The sequence below is a fragment of the Adiantum capillus-veneris genome, chromosome 4 (genome assembly GCF_014529385.1).
Source record: "Adiantum capillus-veneris isolate H3 chromosome 4, ASM1452938v2, whole genome shotgun sequence".
NCBI lineage: Eukaryota > Viridiplantae > Streptophyta > Polypodiopsida > Polypodiales > Pteridaceae > Adiantum > Adiantum capillus-veneris.
The window spans coordinates 16229940-16246027 of record NC_140934.1 but is presented as its reverse complement, the minus strand read 5'-3'; the positions used below and the strand labels follow the sequence as shown (position 1 = coordinate 16246027).

General features: G+C 48.6%; 1 protein-coding gene across 9 annotated transcripts in view; it reads right to left on the bottom strand.

Annotated features, from left to right (window-relative positions):
- Window positions 1–16088, bottom strand: part of LOC147458778 (uncharacterized) — a 372832-nt gene that overhangs the window by 190078 nt on the left and 166666 nt on the right. The window lies entirely within an intron of this gene.

Below are 16088 nucleotides of genomic sequence, written 5' to 3'. Positions count from 1 at the left end.
GGTGGGCCCCAGTTTCAGCGACAGCGGGGCCGATTGCGTCAGGAGCTTCAGCGATGCCTTGTGGGAGGAGAGATTGATCTCCTTATGCTTCAGGAGCACCATTTGTCTGAGAGCCGCATTCGGCGATGTGGTCAGATTTTGCGTGGACGCTATGATACCTTTTGGTGCGCTGCTTTTGGACCTGGAGGCATCCAGGGTGGGGTATGTATGACTATTGCGGACTCATTACAGCAGGCCATTGTGGGCAGAGGGATTATTGTACCAGGCAGGGCTCAGTGGATTACTATGCAGGTTCAAGGTAGCCTTGTGGGTTTCCTGAACATCTATGCGCCCAATGTGGCGAGTGCTCGTGCAGAGTTTTGGTCACAGATTGTTGAGTCTTTGCCACAGGTTGACCAGTGGTGTGTAGGAGGGGACTTCAACATGTTGGAGGACCCTTCTGACAGAATCGGAGGCAGCCATGCTACTGTGCATGGAGTCGAGTTAGTAGCTTGGGAGAGTTTTTGTATGACGTTGAGGGTCTCGGATACATGGCAGCATTCTGGCTTTGTGAGGCCTCCAGAGAGTCTTACCTTCTCTAGATCGGACCGCCGAGTGGGAGGAGTGAATCTATCGCGCATAGATCGCTTCTACACTAGTGACCACTTCAGTGACTTGGGGGGATCAGTGGGCATCCTGGCAGGGACATCCTTCTCGGACCATGCACCAGTGATCCTCACAGTGGCAGACAGGCAGAGGAGTGGGAGCACGATGCTTCGCATCCCAGAGCGGGTCTTGTTGGACTCAGCACTCAGAGAGAGAGTCGAGGCTCTATGGACAGAGGGCATGGACAGCCAGGCTCCACCTTCAGACAGAGTGGCCTCAGGCCTAGCTCAGCTCAGCCACTTCTTTCTCCAGGAGTCTTTGGCTCGACGGGCTGCAGCGAGAGAGGAGGAGCAGCGTCTCAGACGAGGCATTGCTTCACTACAGAGGATGCAAGAGCAGCATCCAGACAGTCCATGGTTGGAGGAGAAGCTTCAGCAGGCTCGACAGGAGCTTGCTTGCACAGAGGAGAGGCGCCATGAGTTTGCCTTCCACCGGCATGCATCTCAGTGGACTCAGGTGGGTGACAGAGTGACGGGTGTTTTTTTTGAGACAGTGGGACCTCGGCACTCGCATGCCAAGGTCAATCAGTTGAGGAGACCCGATGGGTCAGTTGTTTGCGAGCCAGAGGATATGCGTGCAGTTGCTACTGACTTTTACCGTGAGCTACTGTCGGCTGAGCCAGAGTCAGAGAGACAGGATGCATGCAGGGAACAGGTTTGGGCACAGATGCCTTGTCTTGTGACCGAGGAGATGCGGCAGAGGCTTGAGTTACCTCTTCAGCTTGAGGAGCTGCACACGGCTCTTAGGGCCCTCCCTCGTGGTAGCTGTCCAGGTGAGGATGGGCTGACTCCCAGCTTCTTCTTGGAGTACTGGGACCTGCTTGGCCCAGATCTTTGTAGTGCCTTTCAGTACATTCTGCACATAGGAGTGATGCCGGATAGCATGAGTGAGGGCCTGATTTACCTCATTCCAAAGGAGGGTGGCTCCTTGGATGAGATTCGACAGTGGCGTCCCATCACCATTCTCAACTCAGCCTACAAAATTCTTGCCAAGGCTCTGAGTTTGAGGATTCAGCCACTCTTGGAGAGCCTTATACATGGGACTCAGACAGGTTTTGTCAAGGAACGCAGTATCCTTGACAACATCTTCACTTTTTGGGAGGCTTCTGCCCTTGCACGGCTCCGTGGGGAGGACCTTGTGATTCTTCTTCTCGATTTTGAGAAGGAATACGACAGAGTTGACTGGGACTTTCTAGAGGGCACGCTACGTAGGATGGGCTTCTCAGAGGCTTGGATCAGAGGGGTGTCAGCTTTGTACAGACAGGCCCACAGTCAGGTGCTTTTGGCAGGAGGTAGAGGTGAGCGCTTCATGCTCACACGATCGGTCAGACAGGGTTGTCCTCTTGCCCCCTTTCTCTTTCTGTTCTATGCGGAGGCGATGAGCAGATTTTTGGTGTCACAGCAGGTTGGTTTGAGGGGCTTAGCACTCCCTATACGGGGAGATGAGCTTCTGGACGCTGAGTTTGCCGACGACTGAGCCTTGTACTTAGAGGGCCAGGAGGCCAATTTACACAGATGTGGGCAGGCTTTGGAGACCTTCTGCTGTGCATCGGGCGCACTGATCAACTGGAGAAAGACAATGGCTTTCTCAGTTGGTAGTGCTCCTGTGCCAGATTGGATGCCAGGAGAGGGTTTCAGGTGGATTCCTCCAGGGACTGCAGTTCGGTACTTGGGTTGTCAGGTTGGTTTGGATTTGTCCCCCAAGCAGCAGATTGCTCCTCTTCTCCTGTCCATCAAGAGAAAGCTGTTACATTGGAGCTCAGCACGACTTTCGTTGGCTGGTAGAGTAGTAGTTGCCAACCAGGTGTTGTTGGCGACTATGTGGTACATCACTTCTTGCTGGATCTTCTCGAGTTCTTGTATCAGCCAGGTAGAGAGGCTGATCAGGAACTTCCTTTGGTCTGGTCGCGACACTCAAATTGCCCGAGCCAAGGTGGCTTGGTCGGTCATCACACTTCCTTGTTCTTAGGGAGGGCTTGGGATCATTGATCCAGCACAGCAGAGCAGAGCCCTTCTTGGGAAGTTCGTCGTCAGAGGACTTCTTCCAGGCGAGGAGCCCTGGAAGGAGTTCTTGTTGCAGAGGCTTCGTGCCAAGGTGCCTCAGGCAGGAGGCCCTTGGCAACCTTCGACCAGATGGATCTTTACAGAGTTGCGCCGAGTTGGTTTGAGCAAGAGACTGGAGGACCGATTCGCTGTGAGTTTGCTTCGGTCTTGGGAGCTATTGCGGCGTGGCCTAGAGCAGCGACAGCCGACGTGCACGGAGGAGCGCGTACGGCAGCCCCTCGTCTGGAACCCCATGGTTAGCACTCAGAGAGGCCACTTGGTTGGGAGTAGGCCTCATGTTTCTTGGGGTCCCATGGCAGCAAGTCCAGCGCGCTCTCTAGGTGACTGGCTAGAGTTCACAGGTTTGTCAGAGGAGGTGCAGGTTGTCCAGCTACAGGGCATGAGAGGGGTTCAGAGCATGTGTCAGGACATCTCAGAGTCAGTTCCAGCTGATTGGCTCACGCCTCTCGAGCCAGTAGCACCCCGGTGGATGGGAGCCTTCACACGACTGGAGGTTCTCATTTCAGTCAGGGCTTGCTCAGAGACTGTCCCAGCTCTGTTCTTCGAGCTTCAGGGTGGGGGACATTTACAGAGAGTTGCAGTAGAGGCCCCGCAGGTAGCACAGTGTTGTTTCCAGAGGATCCGAGTTGTGGGCATCTGTGGGAGGACTTGCGTCATAGACCGTGACCCAGCAGCTCTTGAGACAGGACACTGGAGGCTATGGGCTTGGGAGTGCTGTCCACTGGCACGAGTACAGTGGGATCCTGGTGAGTGGCTATGGAGGGACCCATTCTCTTCTGCAGACCGCCCAGGAGTCCCTTTCTTTCAATACACTGTTCGGCTTGGACGTCATATACTTGCAGCACAGAGAGAGGCCCGCCCCGCTGCAGCACGTCATTGGCAGGAGGAGGGTCTCACAGTTGAGTTCTTGGCAGCTTTTTGGCAGAGGCTGTGGGACTCCAGACAGCCGAGGCGCGTCACGTTGTTCCAGTGGTTGGTTGCACACAGAGCCACAGCAGTAGGGAGCTGGCTTGTACATAGTGGTCTCTCGGCCGCATGTACAGCCTGTGACCAGTTGGTGGAGAGTCAGCGACACTGTCTTTGGGACTGTCCCTCGGCCCAGCAGGTGTGGCTACGAGTTCTTCGGCTGATGCCTGCCCTCTCCACGGCTCGACAGTACACTTGGGGGGGGGCGGCTTGGTCCACCCTCACGGGCCCGGCACTTCAGTTTGAGCTATCTTCCACCAGCAGGATGATAGTGATAAGGGGGGTCGTCCTACACTCCAGCCTGCTACAGACCTTACTCCACAGGAGTGGAGCAGTGAGAGAGAGGAGTGTTGGGAGCTCATCAGCGGCCTAGCTCTCTGGTTCATCTGGCGGGCCCGTTGTTTCCGCATCTTTGAGGCTCGCCTTGTACCACCAGCAGAGACTGTTCGTGACTTTTGGCTAGAGCTGATCCATACTCTCAGAGGACAGCTTGAGGGACTACAGGGCAGCTCCGACCGCATGCGGGAGCGCCGCGAGGCTTTCCTTCGTCTCTGGCGCCCTGGGCCGTATTACTCCATGGTCCAGGGGGTGCTCAGATGGCACTACTGTCCACCTGTGTGGCTTTTCCCTCCTCCCATCTCTTGATTTAGCCCCATTGTATATATGCTGTTTTTTCATTGGGAGAGTCTCCCCATCATGTTTGTTGTAGCCCTCTCTTGCAGAGGTGGATGTAGCCCTATGGGCAGCTTTCATTAACTAATAGAAGGATCTCTTTCTCGGAAAAAAAAAAAAAACTGATAGGAGTGCTACCGACTCCTATGGGTGGCTGGTAGGCTGAGCAATGGTATCATGCCATAAAGGTACAAAGTGGGGATAAGTGTCACCATGATACAATATAGCAGTAGCCTGAAGCCTATCCTGATCGACACTCTGGGTGTCGTGCTAGAATCCTGTGGATCCTCTGCCGCAATCTCCGCCGGTGTTGCGTGGCTCCCCTCCTCAGTCGTGGTCGTCTCGATCTCCCTAACTCTATAGCTCGATCAATGAGAGTACCGCTGGTGTGTGTATGGGTGGGAACCGAGCTCTGTGGTGGTGGTGTCCCCTCTGCCTCTGTGGTACTCAGACTGAAGAAATCTGAGATGCGTCTTTGGGACTGTCTCCGTCTTTGCCCATTCAATAGAGCGTCTCTATGTCTCTGAATCTCAAGTAGGAATAATCCGAGACATCTTTGATCCTGATATCTCATGACTCTATCCAATGAGTCAAAACCATCTCTGAATAGACAATGAAAGCGTCCCCGTATCTCATAGTAGACTATGCACCGACATATGTAGTGAAACTCTGTCTCTAGCTCTGCATGGCATAACTGACATATCCTACTGTCTGTTGGTATGCCTCTGAATCTACCTGTCTCAATCCCAAGCTGATGTGAAGATGTGCGAATCTGGCCTATAGCACATCGTAACCCATGAGATAGATGTGTGTCCATGTAACTGGGCCGTGTGACCAATCCGTCTGTCGTGAGTTGAAGAAGATGCTCTCTATAGAAAATCCTCTTAGTACCCAACTCCCGTGATGGCTCTACTCATGTCCTCTTGCTATCAAGCTGGATAAGATCCTGCCGAATGAGTCTAGTAGTCTCCATCCGTGTAAGAGCCAAGGATGGTGCATCAAGAGAATACTGGAAAGGGGGCAGCCTGTCCATGCTGAAACCATGCCTCTTAAACCATGAGCTCATCTGTGCATACCAACATGATGTATCTCCCTGTAATGCCAGCTGTCTAGATGACTCAAGAGCAAACCTGGCATACCTGTCCCTGGTGGTGTCCCATAAGCTGTGTACAAATGATACTGATCTGGTGAGTGCCTCAACCTCCATAGGTGGGGCAGCCAGCTCCGCTCATATGATGTCATGTGGGATTGAGGCCTTGGCTCTAATCAGCCTAGAAATCATAGATATCAGGGGTCTCTCCATATTACTCCATCCAGCACTGTCAATAGACGGCCCCCAAACCTGAACCCCGTAGTGCATAACTGAAGCGACCAAAGTATCGAAAAGCCAGAGCTTTGTTCGAGGTTCCTGGAACTGAACCTGCGAACAAATCCTCTCTAAACCACCTAGGGCTGCATAGGCACGAGTCAATCTAGTGTCTGCTGCCACTTTCAGTGTGAACCTCGGTCCACTAAAGACCACCCCAAGATATGTGTATGCATCAGTGTACTCCATACTGCCCTGCCCATACGTGAAAGTAGGTAATGATCTCCTAACCCACTGTGGCGTGGTATTAAATACCATGACCTTGGTTTTACCGAGGTTGACAGACAATCCACTATCCTCTGCAAAACTATGCAATGCGTCCAAATGTCTCTGCATACCCTTTGGCGATTCTGATATCAACACGATATCGTCAGCATATAATAAAAGAGGGATCCATGTCCCTGCAAGCTGAGCACCTCTATCTCCTCCTCTGTCAATATAATCAGAGACCCCATCAATATACATGCCAACTAAAGTAGAGGACAGTGGGCATCCCTGTTTCACTCCGAAAGTGGAGTGAAACTATGTCAGATATCCCCTCTGATGTGCGTACATGACCCATCACTGAGCTGTACAATGCCATAATCCCCCACATCAGCTCTGTGGGTACCCCCAATTCCATAAGTCGGTGCATCAATCTGGTCCTCGGTACTGTGTCAAAAGCTTTGCGGAAATCCACAAAGCTGCAGTATATCCGTCTACCATGTGCTCGACCCTCCTCAATGATAGCTCTGCGTCTAAAGACATGATCTAGTGTGGAGAAACCCCTTCTGAAACCAGCCTGCCCAGGTGCCCGTATGCCCATAATCTCTGCCCAACTGCTCAACCTATGCTCGAGGATGGATGCATATAACCGTGCCAATGTGTGTCCTACCATGATAGTACGATAATTCCCCGGCACTGGGGGGTCTCCTATCTTGAAGATAGGTACAATAGTAGATAATCTCCAAGACTCAGGGAAGCCCTCACACATGACACAGTTGAAAAGCCGTGCAAGCATCTCTGCCAACAAATCCCCACCATGTATAATGTGCTCTGCTACCAAACCCTCATGATCCTGTGCCCGTCTGGTCTTTATCCTGGCAATGGCCTCCTTTACCATCTCAGTGGTAAAGAAGGTGCTTGTAGCCGGACATGGCTGTGGTGGGTCTGGTAGTGGTGGTTTTCCAGGTACAGTGTATAAAGATGCTGCATACTACCCCCATATCTCTGTAGAAGTAATCACTGGTGGGGGAGACTTCTCATGGAATACACGCCAAGCCTCTCCTGAATCTCTACTAAGGAAGAGCTAATATAAATCTTGCTCCATCTCGACCAAGAAAGCTCGCTTCTTCCGTTGCACTAGTCGTCGTGTAGCGATGCGAGACTGTCTATAGGTGATCACTCCCAATGTAAGCTCCCGCTGTATCTGAGCTCTCCTCTGACGACACTCCTCATCATACCAGCTGTTCTGAGGCATGTGTCCAGAACGACGTCTCTGCCAAGGCTGAGTGTGTGGGTATGCCTCTGTCGTTGCCCCATGTAATGTCACTGTCAGCATAGATGTGATCTCCTCCACTGTGTATACTGGCTCTGATGTGCATAAAAGCCTACGTATCTCCTTAACATAGACTGAGTCAATCTCTGGTGTAAAAGTATAGCGTGGATGTCTATCACCCCGTGAGGCCTGAGATGTATTGTACTCAAAGGAGACTGATAATGTTAAAAGTGCATGATCTACTGCTATCCCAGCAGGCCTGGGCCCCACTGTGAAATCCTGAATGTGAGAGATAAAGCTCTGATGTGTCAGAACATAGTCTACAGTGCTGGACCCATGTCTGTGTGGAAAACAAGTAAAACCTGTAGACAATGGGAAAGTCGTTAAGCCATTCAGTATGGCTAAACTGTGAGTAGTTGTCATCTCTCTCAGGTATCTCCCATACTCTGTATGCTCTCTGTCGTGTGAGCATCTCTCAAGTCCCATCTCCTCTGCCTCTAGCTCTCTAAGCATCTCCTCCGATGTGTCATAGAAGACCGTCTGTGAGCTGCCTGTACGGGCATTGAAATCCCCCAGGAGTATGATGTCTCCATCTCTGGAGAACTCCCAGATATCATCATCAAGTACAGAGTAAGGAGACTGTCCTCTGGGTGAAGCATATACTGAAGTGCTGGGAGGAAAATAGCATATGGCGATGGACAAGAAACGTCCAGTCTCTGCCCTCAGCCTCACCCACAAGTATCTGGCCTGATCATCTCTTCGAACTATGTTCAGTAGTGGTTGGATCTCCTCTCTGAAAAGAACTACTACACCTCCTGATCCTCTAGTCCCATGCGTAGTTCTGGTGCATGTCCTGCAAGCTGTCTCCCATCTGTATCCTGATATATGCGGCATCAACTGTCGTGGAGCCTGATGAGTCTCGGAGTAGAAAACAATGTCTCTGTCTCTGAAGCTGTCCTCAAAGGCCCCCACATCAAGTCTATACGAACCATTACAGTTCCAAACCGCCATTCTGAGAGTGGTCCCATAGGTCTCACACCGTCATGTAGAGTGGTGCTTTGTAATCTCACTACTCGTCCATTTCTGTAGAAAGCTAACTTTCCCTTCTCCCTTGCTGCTATAATCTCTGGCATGACCTCTCTCATGATGAAAGTAAGAGACGGATAGCCCTCAGCTGATAGAATTACTGAAGAGCGGAAAAGAGAACTCAACTCGACAATGTAGAGGAGATGGAGATTAAGAGGTGAAGAGAGAGAGAGAGAGAGAGAGAGAGAGAGAGAGAGAGAGAGAGAGAGAGAGAGAGATGAAGAGACGGAGTTACTCTCCTACACAGGATTTGCCACAAACTGCTGACATGCCAAGGCACTGAAGAACGGAGCCAACACTGCATAAAAGAAACTACCTGATCGAGTAGCAGTGGGTGATCCCATAACCAATCAGCTAAAAGGATAGACCAAGCGTTGTCAAGGTTGCCCAAGTTGACTTCTCTGACTCAGTCAGGAGGTGTGGCTGACGAGTATGCATCAATAGATGAAGACTGTGCCACCTCTTAGAGCTTCGAGACCTCATATGCTTGTGTTTGATCGATATTAAAATCAGCATATTCTTCTTGCAACCATCCTTGTGGAAGCTCGTCAAAAGGGAGTTCATTAGACACAGGAGAGAGTTTAGACATAGTCGAGGAGTCAGACATAGAGGAGGTTGAGAGTTCGTGAAACTCTTGTAAAGGAGATTTCTTACCTCGTCTGTGGTCTTGATAGGCTCACCAAGCCCATAGGCCTCGACAATAGGAGCACTAGTATCTGAGCTAGGCAAGCTACTAGGCTCGGCTACTATAGGGGCAAAGTCATCCTCGGGTAAAGATTTGAGAGAAACCACATCACAAGGCATAGGTCCTCCTCTGGTCCGTCAGGTGGGGTAGGCTGGTCAAGGTCAGGGTAGGACTTCACTGACAAAGAACTATGATCCAGTGCTGGATCCATGCCTCCTTCAAGTCGAATGGGTTTCATTGGGGAGCGAGGAGTATGTATCCACATTGCGTCATTTCCCCAATCGTGAAGTGCTTTAGTGTGCCGCAACCATGGTCTGTCAATGAGCAAAGGAAAGCCTTCCTCAACTTGGGGAAGACGAACCATGATAAAATCCACGCTCAAGGTAAAGTCTTGCACCTGCAAAGGCACTTTGTCTACTATGCGCAAGGGGTAGATAGTCATTTAATCAGCCAAAGTCACATTGAATGGGGTGGGCCTAATAGGCTGGAGACCCAACGCCAACGTAGTGAATTCAGGCATTAGGTTGATGCCAGATCCACCATCAACTATTACACTTGAAATTATTATTGCCCTAGAATAGACACAGTTAAATGAGGACTATTGTAACCAGTGAGGGAGCAGCGGGGAATGAGATCATGTAGGACTCTGAGGGTTGCACTAGGAGGTGCTTTCTACTAGACCCTGCACCAGGGTACAGAGATTGAATAATTGTAAGGGTGTCACTGCGAAGATTTGCATCAAGTCAGAGCATGTCATAGTGTGACACTTCCTGAAAGGTATTCTTCAAGATATTCACTGTTGTAGGCTTTTCTCTTTTGATCAGGGTGGTCTCTGGTACTTTGATGTGTTGCAAGTCTGCCACTGCTTCCAAGAAGGCCCCATCAATATCAAAGAGCATGGAGGTAGGTCGGCCTTTTGCATCAATGGGTGACTTGCCACTTGCTACATGTAGACTCTTGTTGATCCGGCCTCGGGCTTGAAGACGTGGATGTCCGTTGCTCTGATTGGTTGAGGGAGCATTAGCATGATAAAAGCTTTGAGATGGAAAAGTGCTTTGCATACCTCAGCAAAGGTGGCATGTGGTTTGGATGGCCATAGGGGGAAACCATATTCGATGCGGGTGCCAACCCCGGGTGAATAGATGTCAAGCCTTGTTGAAGCGTAGGGGCGATGCTCTATTGTAATTGGAAAAATCCCTTCAGATAGTAGCAATCTTTGTAGTCATGTCCAAACTTCTCACAGAAGTGGCAATAAGCTTGAAGCGCTTTAGTGCTTCTAGTTCCTTGCGTAGAGAAGTCAAGGGGTCAGATGGACTTTCCAAGAGTACAGAGGAAATCTCTATGTGAGGAGTCGCTGAATAGCTTTTTTGCTCCCTCTATCCTAGTAGCACCAACGACAAACTCCTCTAGAGTGGCTTTAGGTTGAAGACTCTCTCGAAGTTTTTGCTGAGAAGTCTTGGGAAGACCCTTCTCCACCCAATTCTTGACCATGAATTCTCCTGACTGTTGGGGAAGCTTGGTCAAAGGAGAGTTTGTTCTTGTCATGATTTCTGCAAAAGTCTCATTTGGCTGGAGCACTAGGTTTTCCAACTCATCAAGAACCTTCTCTTGGAATCTTCACAAAATTGTTGCCTTAGTGTTTCCCAAGTAGTGAGGTGGTTCTTAGAAAACTGGCCGTACCATTAATCTACTGAGCCATCCAAAGTTGATGCGAGGAGCACAAGATAGGTGTCTTCTCACTTGAGGCCACGACCCCTACAAAGGTAGACAAATGTCCTAGCATAGTCGTCTGCATCCTTTGTGGAGAGTCCTTCGAAATTTGGAAACTTTATGCTCACATTAGCCAAAACGCTTGTTAGCTCCTCCAAGGCTGCCAGCTGAGGAGCCTATTGCTCAAGAGTTTTCTATAACATGGTGAGTCAAAACTGTACCGGAGAAGGTGACCTGGGGGTAAAGAACTAGTTGAGGGAGTGGAGGTAGATGCATGGGAGGGTAGGGGTAACCGGGCTGATGGACTGCGACTCGGTATGAAAGGTTGGCGCTTTCTGTGGGAGTACTTCAGAGGACTCCGTAGTGGGCTTTGTCGATCTATGGACTGCCTTATATGTGTCATGCAGTAGCAACAGACCCACCCAAGCTTTGGGCACGAAGACCCTTTACTTACTATTGGACACTGGACCAAACTCGACTAGACCACTCAGCTAGATTAGGGTGAGCGAGTAGACCACTCAGCTAGACGAGGACGAGTGACTAGAGAAGGCCGAGTGACTAGACCAGGACGAGAGACTAGACCAGCTAGTCGAGGCGATACTGGACTAAACCAATCTTGGACCAGACCAGTCTAGACCAACAAACTAGCACAAGTGAGAACTTAAACCAGCTAGTGAGGTCCCACCGGGCACAGACACAGGGAGCTCAGGCAAGTTCTTCCTCCGAGGTTGGTGCCCAAGTGGAGGAGGGTTGCTAGTAGGTCCGTGATCGACATTGACAGGGACCACCACGTCAGTTCAGCGCCCCTGGTGGCCGACCTACACCAAGCCCGCAGCAGTGGGTTCCCACAGGGAACTGTTTTGACCCCTCGCAGTAGGACGAGCCCACAGACATCCCTTCCACCTCAGCTTCACCACCCCTCATGATTTGCTGTCACCTGAGCCATAGTCAAAGCGTTAGAATGCATGCAACGAGCAGGTTTGGGCATAGATGCCTTGCCTAGTTACTGAGGAGATGCGGAAGAGACTAGAGCTACCTCTCCATCCGGAGGAGCTCCATGAGGCCCTCAGGGCACTCCCTCGAGGTAGCTCTCCAAGGAAGGATGGTTTGACTCCCAAATGTTTCTTGGGAGTACTGGGACCTGCTTTGTTTGGATCTTTGTAGTGCCTACCAGTACATTTTTCACACTAAAGTGATGCCTGAAGGCATGAGGGAGGGATTGATATACCTTATTCCCAAGGAGGAAGCCTCCTTGGATGAGATTCGGTAGTGGAGACCCATCACCACTCTCAACTCTGCCTACAACATCTTAGCCAACGCTATGAATTTGAGGATTCAGCCGCTACTTGAGAGCATTATACATGGGACCCAGAAACGTTTTGTCAAGGAGCATAGTATCCTTGACAACATTTTCACCTTTTGAGAAACGTCTGCCCTCGTGCGTCTCCGAGGAGAGAATCTGGTGATACTCCTTGATATTGAGAAGTCTTACGACATAGTTATAGTTGACTGGGACTTCTTAGAGGGCACACTGCGTAGGATAGGGTTCTCAGATGCTTGGATCAGAGGTAGATCGCTCTTCGTAAGAGCATCTGCGGGGTTGTCGTCAGTGTGAACCTTGACAAGCTCGATGCGCTTTCCAGCCAATGCATCTCGTATGACATGGTATTTGACCTCTATGTGTTTCGAGTTTGAGTGAAACACCGGATTCTTTGCAAAGCAATGGCACTCTGACTATCACAATGTAGTACGGGAACCTCGTGAATGCCAAAATCTCCCACTAGACGAGCCAACCATATGGCTTCCTTGCTTGCGTCAGACGCAGCAACATATTTTGCCTCAGTGGTAGATGAAGACGTGCAGTCTTGGAGACACGATCTCCAAGAGATAGCTGCTCCTGCATACATGAACACATAGCCAGATGTGGATCTCCTACGATCCACAACCCGCATAATCCGCATCCGTGTAACCTACAATAGATGCATCACTGTTTCCAAAGCGTAAACACTTGCTAGCTGTACCTTTCAAATATCTGAGAATATTCTTCACTGCTTCCCAATGCTTCTTGTCAGGGTTTTCCATGTACCTACTAACCACTCTCACTGCATGTGCAATGTTTCGTCTTGTGGCTACCATAGCGTACATCAAACTACCAACTGCTAAAGAATATGGCACTTTCGCCATTTCCACTTTCTCAACCACTGTCTTGGGAGAATCTTCCTTGCTAAGTTTTGAGTATGCTTGCATTGGGGTACTCAATGACTTCCCCCCCTACATACTAAAACTTTGCAAGAATTTGTGGATGTATTTTTTTTGAGATAATTCAAGAATTCCACGTTGCCTGTCTCTCTTGATTTGCATACCAAGAAAGTGATTGGCATCTACCAAATATTTCATGGAGAATTTAGTGCTTAGCATCTTTTTGAACTGATTGATTTGCCTGTAATAAGCATATCATCTACATACAAGATCAAGATGATTAAAGAACCATTGTTCAATCTCTGTGTATAAGCATTGACCCTCTTGACTTCTTATGTAACCCTGAGACTACATGAATTTGTCGAATTTTTGATACCACTGCTTTGAACCTTTCTTGAGGCCATTGAGTGCCTTTTTAAATCTACAAACCAATTCTGCCCTCATTGGCTTTTGGGTTTCACATACAAAGCCCTCTGGTTGTTTCATGTAGACATCTTCATTTAGATCCCCGTGAAGGAATGCTATGTTCATGTCCATTGGACAAGTTCCATATCCTGGATAGCAATCAAGCCAAGCACAATGTGAAGTGTAGTCATCTTGACTACTAAAGAGAAAATCTCTTAGAAATCCACACCTTTTTGTTGCTTGAAACCCTTGGCAACTAGACGAGCCTTGTATCTAGGTTCAGGATCTTCCGCTGTATACTTGTTCTTGTATACCCACTGGCACGGTAAGGCATTTTTGCCTTTTGGTAATTCAACCAAATCCCATGTCTCATTAGCCACAATCGAAATGTATTATGATTGCATAGCGTGTTCCCATTTAACGCTATCGTCCATTTGTATAGCTTCTTTGTAGCAGGTTGGCTCTCCACTGTCAGTGACCAAAATGTGGTGTATACCCGGCTCAAACCGCTCGAGTGCACGTGATACTCTTACAAAGCGTCTCAGTGCCTCACTGCTGGACTCTACTCTCTCCGGAGCAATAGTAGTATCTTGCACTTGAGGATTAGGTGCAACACTACTAAAGTGAGTTGGTTCGGAGGCTACATTCTCAAAACAAATGCGTCTGTAGTCAACTTCTTTGATAGGCGTTTTGTGCATTTTTGATTCATTGGAAATCATGTGTGAGCTATGAATGACTTTGTTAAATTCTGGGTGTCAAAGACGATAGCCCATCTCTCGAGTCGCACCATAGCCGATAAAAATACATTTGTGTGACCTAGAATCTAACTTGCGACGAAGTTCTTTGGGCACATGTGCTATGCCTCACATCCAAATACACGTAAATGCTTATAGCTTAGAGTTTTGCCAGTCCATAATTCCTCTGGAATTTTGAAATTCAAAGGAAAACTAGGTGAGCGGTTGATGATGTGCACTGCTGTCAGAACAGCTTCCCTCCAAAACTCTGGAGTAAGCTTCGCCATAGACATCATAGAGATAACTCGCTCTTGAGTCGTGCGATCCATTCTTTTAGCTATCCCATTTTGTGTACGTGTGTATGGAGCAGTAAACTGTCGACGAATGCCTCTTCTATTGCAAAAATCCTTGAACTCCGTGGAGACGTATTCTCCACCATTGTCCGTGCGAAAAGCTTTGAGCTGTTTTTCTTATTGATTCTCAACCATGGCGAGGTTTGGAACATAGAAAAGACCTCTTCCTTATGCTTAACGAGATACACCCACACCTTTCTGGTAGAATGATCTATGAGTGTAAGAAATTAGTTTGCCCTCGTTAGAGTTTTATGTGGCATTGGACCGCACAAATCACTGTGCACCAGGTATAGGGGTTCGCCTAGTTTCTTGTTTAATGGCAAAGATGTCAACCTAGTCTGTTTGTCGTATAGACAATACTCACACAATGGAAAGTCCGTGTAATCTAACACAAATAAGTAGCCAAAACGCTGAAGTGTTTTTATTCTCTTTTGGCTAATATGCCCTAGCCGGCTATGCCACAACTCAGTAGACAGCAGCTCGGCAACATAGATAGAGTGTTCGTCGACACTCGAAACAAACATAGAGTACAGGGATCTGTTTTTACGACCTTTCATCATGATAAGTTTGTTCTTGCGGATCATCCAAGAACGATTACTAAAAACTGTAGTGTAGCCAAGATCATCCAATTGCCCTATAAAAAGAAAGCTCTTTGTAATCTTGGACACATGTCTGACATTCTGCAACACAAAAGTAATGCCATTATGCATCTGAAGTTTCACATCACCAATGCCATTAATGTCAAGCTCATAGGAATCACCAAGCTTGACTATGCCATGTATGGATACATAAGAGGAAAACCACTCTCTATGCGGAATGCATTACCCTCATTTTGTGCAACCAAAGCATCTGGAGTTAGATCTGACGTGAAAATGAGAACATTTGAGGGATCTGCTGTCACCTCTGCATGAATCTCTGTTGGCATAATGATCATCACACTGAAGGAGGAGTATCCTCTACTGCAGTGGTAGGTATTGGAGACTCAACCACATTTACTCCTCCATATTTACCGTACTTTTGTCTTTGCCAGAATTATCCTTTTGCATGTTTTTCTGATCTCTTACAAAACTACAACAATCCTTTTTGTAATGGCCCTTCTTGTGGCAATAGTAACACTCGAAATTTTTGGCACTGCGATCTCTACTTGAGTTTCTGTGTCTCCTAGGACTACGAGGATTCCGCTCTCTACTTTTGCTTTTGTATTTGTTCATGTCATGGCCTCTTGGCTTCGTTGAATTGCCAGCCATATATGCATCCCTATGACTAGCATCGTCGAGAGATTTACGTTGAAGCTCTTCGGTGAGCAACGCATCTGTGACAGCATTGAACACTAACTTGCCATTTGGAGACGAATTGCTAATGGCTGTGCAAAAGATGTCCCACGAACTGGGTAGAGAGCATAGCAAGAATATAGACTCGAGTTATTCGTCAAACTCCTTAAAACCCTGAGATGTCAACAACTGACTGAACAAGGAGTTGAACTTATTTAAGTGACCAGAAACTGTGCTAGCTTCTTTCTTGTTGAGCTTCATAAGCTTTTTCATGAGAAAAACTTTGTTGGATGCACTTTTGCTCTCCCATGCTGAACATAAGCTATCCCAAAGTTCCTTGGTTATTGTCTTCCCTATGATAGTGAAGAAAACTGACTTGGTTAGATGTAGACGTATCGTAGCTATGGATCTCACATCCAGAAGCTCCCACTGAGCTTGCGTATAGTCATCATCCTC